The 15,819-nt window shown below is 46.8% G+C and overlaps 1 protein-coding gene across 4 annotated transcripts in view; it reads left to right on the top strand.

The window, feature by feature from the left end:
* Positions 1 to 214: 214 nt before the first annotated feature.
* Positions 215 to 15,819, top strand: part of Ncoa2 (nuclear receptor coactivator 2) — a 261,526-nt gene continuing 245,921 nt past the window's right edge. For 2 of the 4 annotated variants that reach the window (XM_059252728.1, XM_059252732.1), the window contains exon 1: positions 215 to 331. The gene's annotated coding sequence lies outside the window, so the exon portion shown is untranslated. Of the gene's footprint in view, positions 332 to 615; positions 699 to 1,872; positions 1,988 to 15,819 lie in introns of those variants that run through there. The other 2 variants (XM_059252730.1, XM_059252729.1) reach the window with 2 other exon arrangements.

Raw genomic sequence — 15,819 nt, 5'->3', positions numbered from 1 at the left:
CGCCCCGTCTTCTGCGCGGTGACAGCGCTCGCTCGGAGGCGGCGGCGGCCGGGAGGCGGAGGGCGGGCCAGCCTGGTGGCCGAGCCCCCTCCCCTGCTCGCGAGCTCGCGCGGTCTGTGTCTCTCTCCGCAAGTGCGGAGCCGCGGAGGAGGAGGAGGAGAAGGAGGAGGAGGAGGAGGAGGAGGGAGCTGGGGGAGGATCTCCATTGAAATAAACAACCAGGCAGCAGTTATTAACACGGGAACATGGCGGCCGCAGCCTGGGCTCCCGCGGCGGCGGCGAAGGTCAGCGCCGACGGCAGCCGGCACCTGACGGCGTGACGGCCCCACTGGTAACTGCGCCTCCCCCGGGGGGCCCGCGGGCGGCGGGTGGGTGGGTGGGTGGGGGTGCCGCGTCCCCACCCGGGCCGCTGCCCTTGGTGCGCGCAGCTCGGCGGAGCCGCGCGCCGGCCGGGCAGGCTGTTGTTGTGTGCGGGCACCGCTGCCCGGGCGTGCGGAGCCCGCGACGCGCATCCTCCTCGAGGCGCGGCCGAGCCGGGGACTCGGCTCTTGGGGGAGGGGGGTGTGTGGGGAGGGCGGGAAGACGCGGAGTCCCCGGGAGAGAAAGGAGGCGCTCGGGCGCCGGGCGCGAGAGCTCGGGAGACGAGCCCCGGGAGCGCGAGGCGGGCGGAGGCTGCAGCCCGAGGCGCCGGCCGAGAGGTGAGCACCAGGCCGGGGAGGCAGCGGTTTGCCGCGGGCCCCGGCTCTGGGCCCCCCTCGGGGCTGCGCGGCGGAGCCCCGGGAGGCGGCTCCCGGGCCGGCGGGGGGAAGCCCGGGCCGGCGGGCGCAGCCGCGGCCGGTGCTTTCTTCCCGGGAGGCGTGCGGCGGCGGCGGCGGCTGCTGCACGGGTGGGAGCCGGGCGAGAGAAGGCAGGAGCGGGGAAGTGCCGGGGGTGTGTGTGAAGGTGACGCGGCTGGCAGGGGCGGCGGCGGGGCGGCGGGGGCTCGGGCGTCTGGGGGACCGCGGGCCTGGGTGGCTCCGGGGCGGCAGCGCTCGGGCCGCGCAGGCCGGGCCGCGGTGGGGGCGGGGAGCCGGGGTCGGGCGGCGGCGGCGCCGCGCCGGGCTCGCCCCTGACTTAACTTTCTGGGTGCGGGCATGTGTGCCGGAGGCGCGCTGGGGCCGCGGCCGGGGGCGGGAGGCGGGCCGCGGGCCGGGAGGTTCCGGGTTGGCTCGCCAGCGCCCCCTTTTCGTCCCCCTCCTGCGGCCCCTGCAGGGACAGGCCCTCGGGGGGCCCCCCGCGGGAAGCGGGAGGGGTCCTGGCGGCCGGCGCGCCCGGGTCACGCCCTGGACCGGGGACCCTCCTCTCCGGGCCCCTGGAGGCTCCCGGGGGAGGCGGCCGGGGTCGGCGCCGCGGGCTGGAGTGCCCGCACCCCGCCCCTCGGGGGAGTCCGAGAGGCGCCGCGGCCGCGCTCGGGGGTGGCTCGGTCGGTCCCTGCTTCCATGGTCCCTCCCTTCCCCCTCCCCCAAGTGGCTTCCGGGGCCTGCGGACCGAGGGGCGGGAATCGGGGACCCGAGCCCCTAAGTCGCCGCCAGCGGCGTTGGGCCTCACGCCTCAGAGAGCCTGTCACTGGCAGGGGAAACTTTCCCAAACCGGAGCCGGAGCCCGAGCACCCTCCTCCGCCACCTCGTCCTCTAATCCCACTCCCACTCCACCTCCTCCGACTCCTTCCCCTCCCACCGACCCGAATCTTGCTGTGCCTGACTGATGGGGCAGTGAGCCAATAGGCGGCGGGAACTGACCTGCCGGCTACCGGTAAGCCAATGGTGGGAGCCGGAGGCAGGAAGGGGGCGGGGTCTCTCCCGACCAGTGAGGGTTGAGTTGCACGCGGGGCGGGGGAGTCATGGAGACGCCGCGAGCCATCCACTCTGGCGCGTCCCCTGGTCGCCCGCACCTCAGCTTGTGGAATAGTGTCACTCGCGGGATCTGTGACCTGGGGAGACCTGCAGAGGTGCGCGAAGATACTGCTTTTCTCTGGTGCCGCGAGAGGCGTTGTTTTAGACGTGACAAAGTCGAAAAGCCACTTCAGGATGTGGCAGTCACTGCGAGGCCCGGTTTTAAAATGGCATATGTTGGTAGTGACCGTGTTCTGGACCTCAGCGCCAGGTGTACGTGCTAGGGATCTTTGAAGGTCTGCGTTCGTTAGTTTTGCGAGGCTTCTGTCCAGCATCGGGACGATGAAATTGAAAGGGCACCCTGAGTGTGAAGGGGTAGCCTATGTCAGGTGATTATTAGAAATGCTAATGCATCCTTGTTTGGAATGGCTTCACTGGGACCCTGCTTAATCAGACCACCAAATCCCAACGTGTACTCTTTAAGTTTTGTGTTTGGTCTAGGTGTGACATTTTACAAAGTTTCGGTTTATGCTGTTCGAATTTTTTTCTCTTGCTCCTGGGTAAACAAAATTAAGTTATCAACCAAAGCATCGCTGAGACACTAAGCATGGGTATTTAAAGTACAAAACTAGCCAAAGAATACTTGAAAAAAAAAAAAAAAAGGACGGCGTGGCGTGGCGTGGGGTGGGGAGTAGCTTTCCAGGTTACTCCCATACAAAAGATTCTTAACAATTTTTACTTTCCTGAAACACAGATGAATTTCACAGTGTGTGGCTACTTCTGATGTGTAAGAGGTCAAGAGCTAGCTTTGATTGTTTTAACTGTTTGGGTCCAGTGAAGTGACTTTCTTGACTCCTTCCTGCCTTTCAGGAACGAGGGTCGGGTGGGGGATGGGGGTGGGGTTCCCTGGGAAGATCCCAGGTTGCTCAGCAGGAATTGCAGTCTGTTAAAAAGACAGCAGCTGCCTGCTGTGCTGTGTGTGTGTGTGTGCGTGCTCTCCTGTTCTTTGTTGGTGAGGTTAGCCCACCCGACAGCGACAACATTCCTTCCCCCGACTGGAATCTGTAGTGTCTTTGGGAGTTCAAAGAAGGAGTCATGGTAAACCAAGAATCCATCCAGTTTTGGAATCTGTCACCCGTGAATTTAATTTTGGGATTTAAAAAATATCTTATGGGCATGGTACTTATGTTTCCATACTGGGTTCTCCAGCTTTTATTACTGTTGGGTTACCAAGAAAGAATTTGAGAGAGACTGTACTGTAAGGAAACAGTAGTCTGTAATATGTGACTTTCAAATTTATAGGGTAGCTTCCCAATCCAGTGTAATTTTGAGCATTCTTGTAGAAATAAATTGCATTTTGCTGTAGCTTTTGAAGTGTTATTTTGGTGATAAATGCGTCAAGCCAAAGATAAAACAGGCATTTATTTCGACTGTCAGAAGTAGGGAGTATTGTAAATTAATGTTCAGAATCCAGCAACATTCAGACACTCCCACCATTAGTTAATTTGGTTACAGAGGGCCACTCTGCTGCAGGCCCCTTTCTCTTATCTATTATTTTACTTCCTTCTCTTGGAAACGTTGGTAGATTCTTGGTGGCAGAGAGTAGCAAGTCCCCTAATGCCTGGCTAGGGGAAAACCTCTCAAGCATATGGAGACGTCTAGAAAAAGATGTGCATTGTCAGCGGTGATTCCATTGTGTGCTCTCATGCTGGAGCTCAGCCCTCTTCCTCCTGGGAATTTCTCTCTTAAAAGAGAGGATTTCTTTGACTTTTAGATGTCAGGGTACAGAGGCCCAGGCTTCAGGGCAGCTCAGCAGTGGTTGATGTGAGTTTAATGCTTTTGGGGGACTCAATAATTTTTTTAAAAAAATTAACCCTTCATTGGTTAAATATAATTTAGATGACTTTCAGTGTGAGGGACCTTTTACTGGAAATATAAAAGATAGTCAGAGGGGGTCTTGGGATTGCATAAAGGATTGATGCATCTTACTCTCCCACCCCCACCCCCACTCCATAGTTGTATCTTATTAAATTTGAGTCTCTGGAACCCAGGATCTCGGTTCAGGGTTCCATTTTGCATGTTGAAGTTAAGGACTCTGCCTTAGCTGTTGCAGATATTAGCAGTTGCTATGTGACCCGTACTTTTGACAGCTTAGGTCTCTAAGAATTGTTTTTGTCCTATTGGATACAAAAGGCATTCTTTGAAGCAGCCCTTATACTGGAAAGAAAAAGAAGAGAGAGTGGCCTTTTAAAGCATTTTTTTAAAATATAAGGTTAATTTTCTGAAATGCACAGGTGTCTTTGATATCTTGACCATTGTTGTGTTGCTGTGACAAAACCAGTGTTTAAGATGTTAGCCTTTTACTGTCTTCTAGTTACTAGTTTTGTTTGGTATTATATTATTATATGCTTCACTGATTTTTAAAAAAGTTTTATTTTTATTTTATGTGTATCAGTGTTTTGCCTGCATGTATGTCTGTGTACCACACGTGTGCCTGGTACTCACAGAGGCCGGAATCCCTTGGAACTGGAGGTAGAGATGTTTGTGAGTTGCATGTGGATGCTGGGAACAATATCCCGGTCCTCTGGAAGAGCACCCAGTGCTCTTAACTGCTGAGCCATCTCTCCAGACCTGCTATATTGATTTATTATCATTAGGATTATAATTATAATAATAATTATTACTTGTTTTTTCAAGGCAGGGTTTCTCTGGGTAGTCCTGGCTGACCTGGAATTCGATCTGTAGACCAGGTTGGCCTTGAACTCATAGAGATGCAACTGCCTCTGCCTTCTGAGTGCTGGGATTAAAGGCATGCGCCACCACCACCACCACCACCACCACCACCACCTGGCTGCTATATTGATTATTAAATGAAGAAATAGAAGGAGTAAGGAACTGCTACTGCCTTGACGTATTGGCCATCATGAACTCAGAGCAAGTCAGGGGCTTTTCCCCCAGTGAAATGATACCTGTTTACATAGCAATAACAAAAGCCATGGAAGGGAAAAGAAAACATTTAGTTTTTCACCCTTTCCTATTACAAACTCCTTTTCCCTCTTGTGTCCCTTCTAAATGGAAAGAGGCTCTTAGTGTTTATGCGCTTATTTCTTTTTTTGTTTTCTGCTTCTTGAAGGGCTTAGGATTTACAAAGGAGAGAAGGGACACCATTGTCACACCACTCTCTAAAGCCTCTTAAAGAGTGCCATCTGGAAAAGCTGCAGAGTACAGTTCAGTGTCACAGACCTGTAATTTAGACAGCATGAGGAAAACATGCACTTCATGGGTCCTGGATGCCACTTTCAGGATAGAGGTGACAGTGGGACTTCTGTGGCTGTTGTAGAAGTCGATGTACTTTTCCTAGTTGTCGTAAAAAAAACGATAACAGTAAAACTGGTTAGCTGGTCTCCAGGTGGAACACAGGGATTTTGGCTCCTAGAGCGAAGATTCTGTTTACCAGTTAATGTCGATCATTCACCACATTTCTGACTTCAGTGGCTATAGCGATATAATAGGGTTTATTTTAGGACAGTGTTCATTTGGTTCCCTAGTTGGAAATTCCTAGCAAATGTAAATGAGCATAGGACCTATGGTAATGCTTCACTTAGTTGCTTTGGAGGCTTTTGGACACAGTGTCAGTAATCAGGAGGAAGCCACACATAGGTAGATGTTGCTAACAACTACTTAAATGTACTACAGACCTTCATCTAGGTGGCAGTTGACAGAAGGAAAATTGAAATTAGCTGTTAATTCTGGTGGAATTTATGCCCCAAGCCAGCAAATTCTTCTCTGTTCCGGTCCCGTGTTCAGCAGAACCTTACTTTGGGTTTTGTATGTAGTCTCTTCTCCGCATTCCTTCCTGCTTTGGCCATCGTTTCGTTCATTTATTCCCATAGCCATTTGATGGAGATCTCATTGTTCTGACCTTGACAGTGTATTTGGTAGTAAAAGCTGTGAGTTACAGAGTCAGTGCCTGCAGAGGGACCAGAAACTGGGTGATGGTCTCCCTCCTCCTTTCTTTCCCTTACGTCTTCGAGGTAGAGAAGGAAACATTTGCCTTAATTTCACCTTGTTTCAACTTGATTTCAACTTGCATATCAGTCTTTTCTTTTGTGTGTAGATGTAGTTTCAAGTATATACTATCTATCAAATTCTGCTTTGATTTGGGATTGTGTTATCTTTTTCTTGATAAAAATTTTATGTTTTATGTTTAGAGTAAAAAAGTTGTGGGGCTTGGGGGATCCCTCAGCCAGTAATGTGTGGTATTGTGTTCCCCAAAATATTTTGTACCCTAATAAACTTATCTGGGGTCAGAGACAGAAAAGCCACAATATTAAACATAGAAGTTAGGCAGTGGTAGCACACGCCTTTAATCCTAGCATTCCAGAGATAGAAATCCCTCTGGATCTCTGTGAGTTCAAGGCCACATTGGAAACAGCCAAGCATGGTGACTCACGCCTTTAATCCCAGAAAGCGAGCTTTTAATCCCAGGGAGTGATGGTAGAAAGCAGAAAGGTATATAAGGCGTGAGGACCAGAAACTGGAAGCATTTGGTTAAGCTTTTAGATTTTGAGCACAGTTCAGCTGAGAGCCATTGGGATGAGGACACAGAGGCTTCCAGTCTGAGGAAATAGGACCAGCTGAGAAGTTGGCCAGGTGAGGTTAGCTGTGGCTTGTTCTGTCTCTCTGACCTTCCAGCATTCACCCCAATAACTGGCCTCAGGTTTGATTTTATTAATAAGAACTTTTAAGATTCATGCTACAGTAATGTGTTTACCCTGCAAGCTTGAAGACCTGAGTTTGGATTTCTAGTATCCATGTGAAATCTGGCATCATTACATCTGTAATCTTAGTGCTTGGGAGCAGAGACAGGGCCGATCCCTGGAGCTCACTAACCAACCAGTGTAGTCAACTAGGCTTTGGGGTCAGGGAGAAACCCTGTCTAAAAAAAAATGAGGTTGGAGAACAAAGTGGAAGACACCCAGTGTTGAGCTCTGGCCTTCACATGCACACATACGTACCCATAAATGCATATACTCACATATCACCTCCAAGTTGTTTAAATATTCCCTTGATGGGAATGTAGTTAGAGCATAGCAGGGGTAGAGCCATTCACCACCTAGGCTTTTTGATGAGTGTTTCATTCTTTTGATTCTGGCCACAAGCAAATAAATAAAAGTTGTTATCCTCGTGTTCCAGGAGGTTGGAGTTCAAGAGGGATTAATCTGTTAAGGGGAGTCTGACGATGGCTTCCCAGTAGGAACCTAGGATACAGCAAATGTCCATAGGACTCTCCTCTAGTTGTAAGTCCATAATATGAAGAAATGGATATGAATAGTGGAAGTTCTGCAGATGCTGCCAGCAGGTATCTCTGTGACCTTGGACAGAGAGGTCATGACCAGTAAGTCATGTCCAGCCTATGCTGGAAATTTTAAGATCCTCTAGTCTTTTAAATGTCAAGAAGTAGGAAAAGTAATGAAGTGAAATGGAGTTTACTAAACGTTTGCTGAAATGGCTCTGGAGTGAGGTGCCTGTGTTGATGCATTCGCTTTCTTACTTAGGTGCTGGGAAGCAGTTGTTCACTTTGTAGCATCCCTCTCTTGCTGCTCAGGAAGGAAATGGATACACAGCTGTCCAGTAACTTCCAGGGTCACACAGTCAAGCTATTGAAGTGCATTGGATTCCAAGCAGCTCTGCTTCTGGCCTGCTTAGCTGGGGTTTCCTAGTGGCTGCAAGGCTCACACTCAGAGCTTTGTTAAGACAACACCAATCCATCTATTTTGTAAAAGCGTATTCTTGTCTGTTCTCTTGATGGAAAACTGTTTGTAGGGGATAGGTAGAAAATGGATTGAGGGAACACTTCCAGGGATATAGGTTTAGAAAAGATAAGGAGTTGACCTAGATATTTGCTTTCTTATTTCTTCAAAATAGATAGTGTTGTATCTTTAACTGTGTGATGCCTTTTGGTGAGTGTTGTGTTCTCCATGTAGCACCGATGACTGTGTTGAGATACCATAGACCCAAAAGAAGGCTGCTAATATATTCAGTCATCTGACTTCGGCTATGCTATTTGTGGAATTCTTCTGTCTGCTCAATTGTTTGCAGGGAGCAGGCGCGCTCTCAGGAAACTCTCCTGTGCTCTGCCAGGATCTGCACGCACTGCATGTAATATTCCAGCTGCCAGGACCCAGGGCCTGTTGTCAGAGGGCAACACGATGCATGGGATTTTCTGGTAGTCGCTTATGTCCATATGAAATGCTGTCTCTGACCCCCAAAGGCTTCACTTGGAGAGTGTGAGTTCTAGAACTTGCTGCTGCTAACTGCCCCCTGCCCGTTCCAGGCCACAGCTGAATGAGGGTGGGTTCTCCAGCAGGCTCCATCTTGCTTATGTAATCTGCTCATGGGGCATCATGAGCGGACCTCCTATGCCTTTGTGTCACAGTTGCTTTTGTAAGAACATTGAGTATTTATCCTAATTCCCTGTTAATATGCTTAAAGATTAAAAAAAAACCGGAGTCATTTTGAAAATGTAAGTTAGAATAGTGAATTGTGCTGGGCATGGTGGTGCATGCCTTTAATCCCAACATTAGGGAGGTAAAGGCAGGGGACCTCTGATTTTGAGACCAGCCTAGTCTGTGTAGTGAGTTCCAGGATAGCCAGGGCTATGTAGAGAGATGCTGTATCAAAACCCAACCAAACAACAACAATGAATGTGTATGTATGTATGTGTGTATGTATTAAATTGTGGTCTGAGGATGTTGCTCAGTGCTGGACTGCTTGCCTAGCATTCTGGGTTCAAGCTCAGGAACACCACCCCCCAGTGTCATTGTGTCTTTTCAGGGATCCTTCATCATTACTTACTCATTTCTAGGCCATCTTTAGAGTCTGTCCAAATGGAGGCTTTAGATAGTTATATGAGTGATTGTTTTTAAAAGTACTTTTATTGTGTGTGTATGAGTGTTTGCCTGCGTGTTTGTCAATGCACCATGTACATGTCTGGTGCCCACAGAAGCCAGAAGAACGCATTGGATCCCCTAGGACTGGAGCTATAGATGGTTATGAACCACTATGTAGGTGCTGGGAATCCAACCCAGGGAATTCTCAAAGAGCAGCCAGTGCTTTTAACCACTGAACCATCTTTTTGGCCTAAGGAACAAATTTTTAATGTATTAAGATATGTGTTTGTGGTATTATTCTCTACTGTTGTATTTTATTCGTATATTTTTTATGGTGTTGTGCATCAAACCTAGGCCTCCAGTGTGCTAAGCCCTAGATCCATATTACAAGGTCAAGCTTAACATGTATATAAATAGTTAGAATTCTTCATAACTGTAACATTCATTTAACACACAATCGCTTTTGAGTAGTTATTGTTGGGATGTGAGAAGGAACTTGTTCCACATGTACTCATTAGGTTCCTTAGGAAGGAATGGAGAAGTTCACTAAAATTCAGATTGAGAATTTCTGCAGATTGAACAGACCTGAGGTTGCTGTCTTGGCCTGAGTATTAATGGAGGCACAGGGGTCTTGCCTGCTCTAGAGGATTCTTATGCCTGTCCCTGCTGCCTGTGTTGGAAGGGGCTGTGTGTGGAGGAAGAGGCTGAGTGATGCACCCACCAGTCGCCGGTCACTACCTTGGCAGTGGAAGGGAATGGCAGGGAACAGCCTGCTTCCCACTTTCTCCCTTTTGTCTTTTTCCCTGGCCTCTTCCCTCTCCCCAAGTCAAATTGGAGACATGGAGATGGAAGCTGGGCAGGGGTAAAGAAAATGGAGGGTGATGGGGGAAGTCTGTTACTGTCCCGAAGAGTTTCATGTGAGTGACATGGCAGGTAGTGTCCCTTTTTAGTGGGTAGGTCTAACCTGTTCACAGCACTTAGCGAGGCAGCTGGCTCTGCTAAGAATATGATGTTTAAAACCTTTTGGCCCAGCCACAGCGGTTATTAACTGATTGGTTAGAAATCAGTTGGTTGGTGGCCAGCATTGTGCCAGGAGTGGGGGCGCTGAGTGTGTTGTTCAGTTGGGTTGTTATATTCTACACCTGTATGTGTTTTTCTGCTTTAAGGTTGTTATTGAAGACTCCACAATGTTAGGTGACCCAAGTAGTTCGCATGTTGTGATTGAAAATACTGAAGTGAATTAAGATTGCTCAAAACTGTAACCAAATGTTTAAGAATGCTTGCCTCAATTTTTTTTTTTGCCCAGTATAATGGCACACACCTTTAATCAATACATTCAGAAGGCACAGCCAGTTTGATCTCTGTGAGTTCAAGGCCAGCCTGGCTTACATAGTATGTTTCCAGGCTAGCCAAGGCTACGAAAATGAGACCCCGTCTAAAATAAATACATAGATATGTGGAAAAGAATTCAGAGAAAGAAAAATAATGCTTGCCTGTGAGGGCCGACAGTGTAGCTCAATGGGTAGTGTTGGCCTAGCATGCACAAGGCCCTGTTTTCAGTGCCCTGCAACCAGTGAACCAAGTGTTCTGGCACACACCCGTGAGTCTAGCACTCAGGAGCTGGAGTCTGTGTGTGTTTGGGGGGATGGCCAAGTGTTCTAGGTCATCCTCAGCTACACAGTGAGTTTAAGGTTAGTCAGGGACATGTGACTATCCCCTCCACTCCTTCCTTTCCCAGAGGAAAAGAATTATTTTCTGTAATTCCATTTTGAGTCTTGTTTTATTCTGTGTATGTTCTTGCTGCTGTTTTAAGGTGTATTATTGTCTTGATTCCTTAAGGCTTTTCCATTCAAGGGTGATGGAAAAATTCCCTGGAAATGTTCGTTTTTGTAGGCACCACCATCAAAATCTTTGCAAAGTAAACAGGTGATATAAAGACTAGAAGAAGGTAGTGAAGGAAGTCCCGCAGAAAGCATGGTGCTATATCGTGTACCTTTATCTTAAGCAAGTAGCACATGTAATTGTGAATTGAAGCAGAATGGAAGACTGAGATATTAGATGTAATGCAAGAAAATAACAGTAGTCACTGTGGACTGAAAATATGTAGTGACAGTTAAGCCCTCCTCCCCTCAGAAACCCAACATTGTGCCTGGACATTGAAGTAGACTGACAGCAAAGCTGGAGCTGGAGCTCTCCAGCGCTGAGGCAGGAAGCTCCTGGGCCTGGGCACACTGGCCTGGCTGGACCCTGATCCTTTCAGATCATGACCCCTCCACTGAGAGGCCTCCTGCTGTGTGTGAGGGAGCTACCGGTGGATGTAGTGGGGAGGGAAGGGAGAGGAGGGCTGACCCTTGCTCCATGGGAGATGGGGGCAGTCCCCTGATGGTCACTTGACTGATGGTCACTTGATAGGGCCCTGACAGCCTAGCAACTATCTGCATCTGGGTCTGCCTCCAGGAGCCGACCTGGGCTACTCTCCTCATTCTAATGTGCTAGCACGCGGAAACACCAGTGTAAAGAGGGGATGTAAAATAACCAAGGCAGAGGAAGGCAAGAATAATGTGTCTATCTCCTTGCATCTTAGAGATTTTAAAGGATGTATTAGTACTTTACTAAGTTATCACAAGTACTGGTGGCTGGGGGTGTTGCTAGTCGAAGGGAAGAATGAACTGCAGATACATGGCTGATGATAGGAGAACACAGAGGAGCAGGTCAAGACAATTTTCAATGTATAGTCCTCGAAAGACCATGAACTAAAAGTCTTTGATTCATCTGGTAAGACAGTTTATCCATTGTGTCCTGTAAATATACCTAAAGTGTGCATGTCTGAGTGATTCAAGAACTTATACTTGCTTTCTCATTGGTTCAGAACACATGTGTGTATGTATGTGTGTGTGTGCATGCACACATATGCCATGTATACACACATATGCTATACACTTACTCTGTACATATACCCATATGCTATACATATGCACACACTGTATGTATATGCACGCTACACGTATGTATATGGTCTTAGTTAGGGTTTCTATTGCTGTGAAGAGGCACCATGACCACGGCAACCCTTATAAAAGAAAACATTTCATTGAGGTGGCGGCTTACAGTTTCAGACATTTAGTCCATTATCATCATGGTGGGGAGCATGGCAGCACTCAGGCAGACACGGTGCCGGAGAAGGAGCTGCTCCATGTTGATATGCAGACAACAGGAAGTAGACTGTCCCTGGGCATGGCTTGAGCATATATGAGGCCTCCCTCAAAGCCTGCCTCCACATCAACACACCTCCAACAAGGCCATACCTCCTAATAGTGCCACTTCCTTTGGGGGTCATTTTTTTTTAAACTACTGTACATATATATGTGTGTGCTTTTACTCTAGACAGTGTGTAGAACAGCTGAGCAGCATAAAGACTCTATTTTTGACTGACACTTAAATCCCCTTCTCTGCTGCAAGTCATTAATAGATTGATCTTCCCACGATATTCTTTTCCTAATAATGTAATTTCCCACTCATTATAGAATGATATCTCCAAACACCTTTGAGTCTTTCTATTTCTGCTGTGTGCAGTAACCTTTGTTCCTAGGAGTGTGTTCTTCCTGTGAGCACATGTTGTGGTGTAACCTCATGTTCTCTTGATCTGCCTAGAGAAAGTAGATGAGCTATTCTAAAATTTAGGAAGCATGCCTTTGACATAAAGATTATTTTAGGAATTATTTTAGGAAGTTCTATTGCTAATCTTAACGCTGAAATAATGAACCTGAACAAAAGGAGGAGTCCAAAAATATTCCAAAGTCATTACTAAGTTGCTTAATGAACCAATTATAGATTAAAATTGTCCTACAGGAACGGAAGCAAACCCACTGTGTTCACCTCAGAAACAATTAAAACATTTTTGCTTTGTCACTTTGATAAAGTCTGACTTTTTTATGCCAGGATTTATTGGATTTTCCTTTGCAGAGTATTTGACACTCCAGAGAAAAGAGGGATTAATAATCTCAGTTTCTAGTGGAGAGGAGAAAAGAAAAGGTACAGGGAACTAGAGGTACACAAAGATAGCATGCCAGGGTTGGCACCACTTCCGCTGAAGAAGCAATAACAAGAACGGAAGTGTCACTTGAGGGGCTAATGCCCCAAGAGATATTGAAATTCTACAATTATCTGAAGAGCCTCGCTCTTAGAGTCCACACATTATATAGACTGTGATAACACTTGGGAAAATATTCTGATTCTCCAAATTTACTTATATAAAAATGTATTTTTATTATTTTTAACTGTGTGTGTGAGTGCGCGCGCAGGTTCTCCTGGAGGCCAGAGGCGTTGGAGTCCCTGGAGTTGCAGTTAAGGCAGCTATAAGCCACCGTACTTTGGTCCTCTGGAAGAGCAGTATGTGCTCTTGACCCGTGAACCATCTCTCTATCCCCTAACCTCCAGTTTTAGTGTTTTGTTTGTTTGTTTGTTTGTTTTGAGACAGGATCTCATTGTGTAGTCCTGACTAGCATGGAACTCTCTCTGTGGAGACTAGGCTGGCCTCATAATCACAGAAATCCACCTGTCTCTGCCTTTCAAGTGTTGGAATTAAAGGCGTGTACCACCACCCCTGGCTTTGGTTCTAACCACGATTCCTCATTTGAATTTGCAGAGTAGGTCAGAAGACTGTCTGCCATCTGTTAATTTGGGGTCATCAGCCACTGGCACATGTTGGATACAGCAGTCCAGCCCCATGGAGGAGACTTTTGGCACTTGGTGACAGTGTCACATGTCTGTCTTGTTCTTAGATCCATAAAGTATCTCAAGAACAACTTTTAAAATAAGTTGCTCTAAAGCTTTATGTTTTCCTGAAAGAAAAAGTTTCAAACTACAAAAATGATTGGAGCGTGGGCTGTCCTCACGATTCTCTTTCTCCTCATCTTTTCATTGTGAAAGATTACCTTCAGGAAGATGGGAAGGGTAGTGAAGCGAATGCCTCTGTGAAGTTTTGCACACATAGGTCACACGTAGGTTTACTGTCCCCTCCCACTGTCTCTCAGTGCAGAAAGCATCCTTCACCCATAAAGAAAGCCTTAAAACACCCAAGGTGCTGTATTCAACCATCAGAATGGATGCCTGATCTCCTCCCTGTCAGTTCCCCCAGTCATCTTCAAATACTCCATTAAGCTTTGGGTTTCAAAGCTGAACCTAATCCAGTTCAGAATCTAACCCGGTCCACTCACTGCATCTCCTTTCCTGGCTTTTGTTCCTTTGAATGTCCTCCAGCATCCATAGTTGGTTTCCAAGAGTCCGAGTCAGTTGTCCCAAGTGGGTGGGCTTGTTCTGTCAGCTTTGGGATGTCTTCTCTTGCATGGTGATTGAAGTTCACCCAGAAGAGTTAGGAGTTGTTAGATGAGTGAGTGAAGTTGATCCTGGCCCAAGAAGCACCTTTGAGACCTTACTGCTCCATGGAGTGACCCCTTGGGACGTTTCTGCTGAGTCCTGCAGCCTGTTTAGGTTGGGCCTACACAAACCATACTGTGATCATAAGGAAAGAGAAACAGAAAGGTCACAGCTGATTTGCTGGATGGACATTTGCCATCCACTAAATGGGAGGTAAATTTTAACCTCCAGGAAGAAGGAGATTTTGTTTCAGGCGCAGACTGAAGAGGAGTGAGGCTGAGGCATTAATTTTATAGTCACCTGGACAAATGGGGAGCCTTTGTTTCAATACTTAACACGTGTTTCTTGCTCTTTGTTGGGGAATGGTAACTTGTGTATACTTGACTGAACTCATTCTGAAGATTTCTGTTTCTCTTTTTTTCTCTACAGTCTTCTTTTGTTCTCTGACTTTTCCAACCCTAAAATTCTTCCTAGTGTCTTTAGTTTCTCCTTAACCTGTCTTTTCTCTTTGCTACTTCAGAACTGTCCGGAATGTATGGTGGAACCCTCTTTCCCCACAACTCACTGTTGGTGTGGGAGCTTCATTCTCACCTTGACAAAAGGACTGTAAAGGTGAGGGTCATTCACAGGGATGTACTACAACAACCAGAGCTATCTGCTTGCCCCTACCCATCTAATCTGGTGTACAAATAGTAGTTATCCATAGGTATCATTGTTTACTTTTAGTCAGGGTATTTAATGCTTAAGCAACAGCACAAATCTGTGTATGAATAACTGCTTATATCACAGAAGTCCCAGCTTGTAACAGCAGTAGATTGTGTTTCAATAACCACAAGCAAATTAAACTTGATTGTCAATGCAGTTTTACCCGATTTCATATACAGGAAATGAACTCTTCCCATTTCTGATGACATGGGAAACAGTAAGTCTGTTTTTAATGTAAGTCTACAAACTTCAGTGTAAGAATTGTGAGTCAGAAAGACACTAGTACCCAAGAAAGCGAGAGATAGCCTAAGGATATCAAGAACCCCAGAGAAAAGCTTAGTTTGAATATAAGATCAGAAACAATCCCAAATTCCCAAACCAAGATTCTGTCTTCTGATTCAGTGTTGTATTGTTGGAGGCTGGGCATTCCTTGACTAATGGCTTTGAGTCAGGCCTGTGCCATTTTCAAGGGCACTCCTGCTCCAGATAAGAAATGCTACCCAGGAATAAGGGGAGTCATTTTTTTTTATTATATTAATAGTTACTGTTTAAATTGGTAAACAATGGACTTAGGAGACCAGAGGTATCAAGAAAGGAAAGAAGTATGAGACTGATGGCCAGACTCCATACTTAACAGAGCAAGGTAATTTTATAAGACATTAGTCTTAAATGACAAGTAACAAAGATATTTACTTTTTAATTTATTTTGTAGGACTTTCCAGAAGTGTCTTATTGGCATATTACAGGATAATCTTGTTGTTCTTCTCATTTTGTATTGTGATATATACATATATATTTAAATATATGCCCCCCTCTCCTGCCCCATAATACCAGGGGTTAAACCTGTGTCTTGGACATGCTAGGCAAGCATTCTACTGACTACATCCCAGCTAGAGTGTGAGCCCTTTGAAAATGGACTTTTGTGTATGTGTGTTTTAAATAACAATTACCCTTTTCTAATTTTCTACATCTTATCT

Source organism: Peromyscus eremicus, unplaced genomic scaffold (assembly GCF_949786415.1).
Source record: "Peromyscus eremicus unplaced genomic scaffold, PerEre_H2_v1 PerEre#2#unplaced_144, whole genome shotgun sequence".
Lineage (NCBI taxonomy): Eukaryota > Metazoa > Chordata > Mammalia > Rodentia > Cricetidae > Peromyscus > Peromyscus eremicus.
Note: the sequence above shows the minus strand (reverse complement) of the source record. Positions and strands in the feature narration are given on the sequence as shown.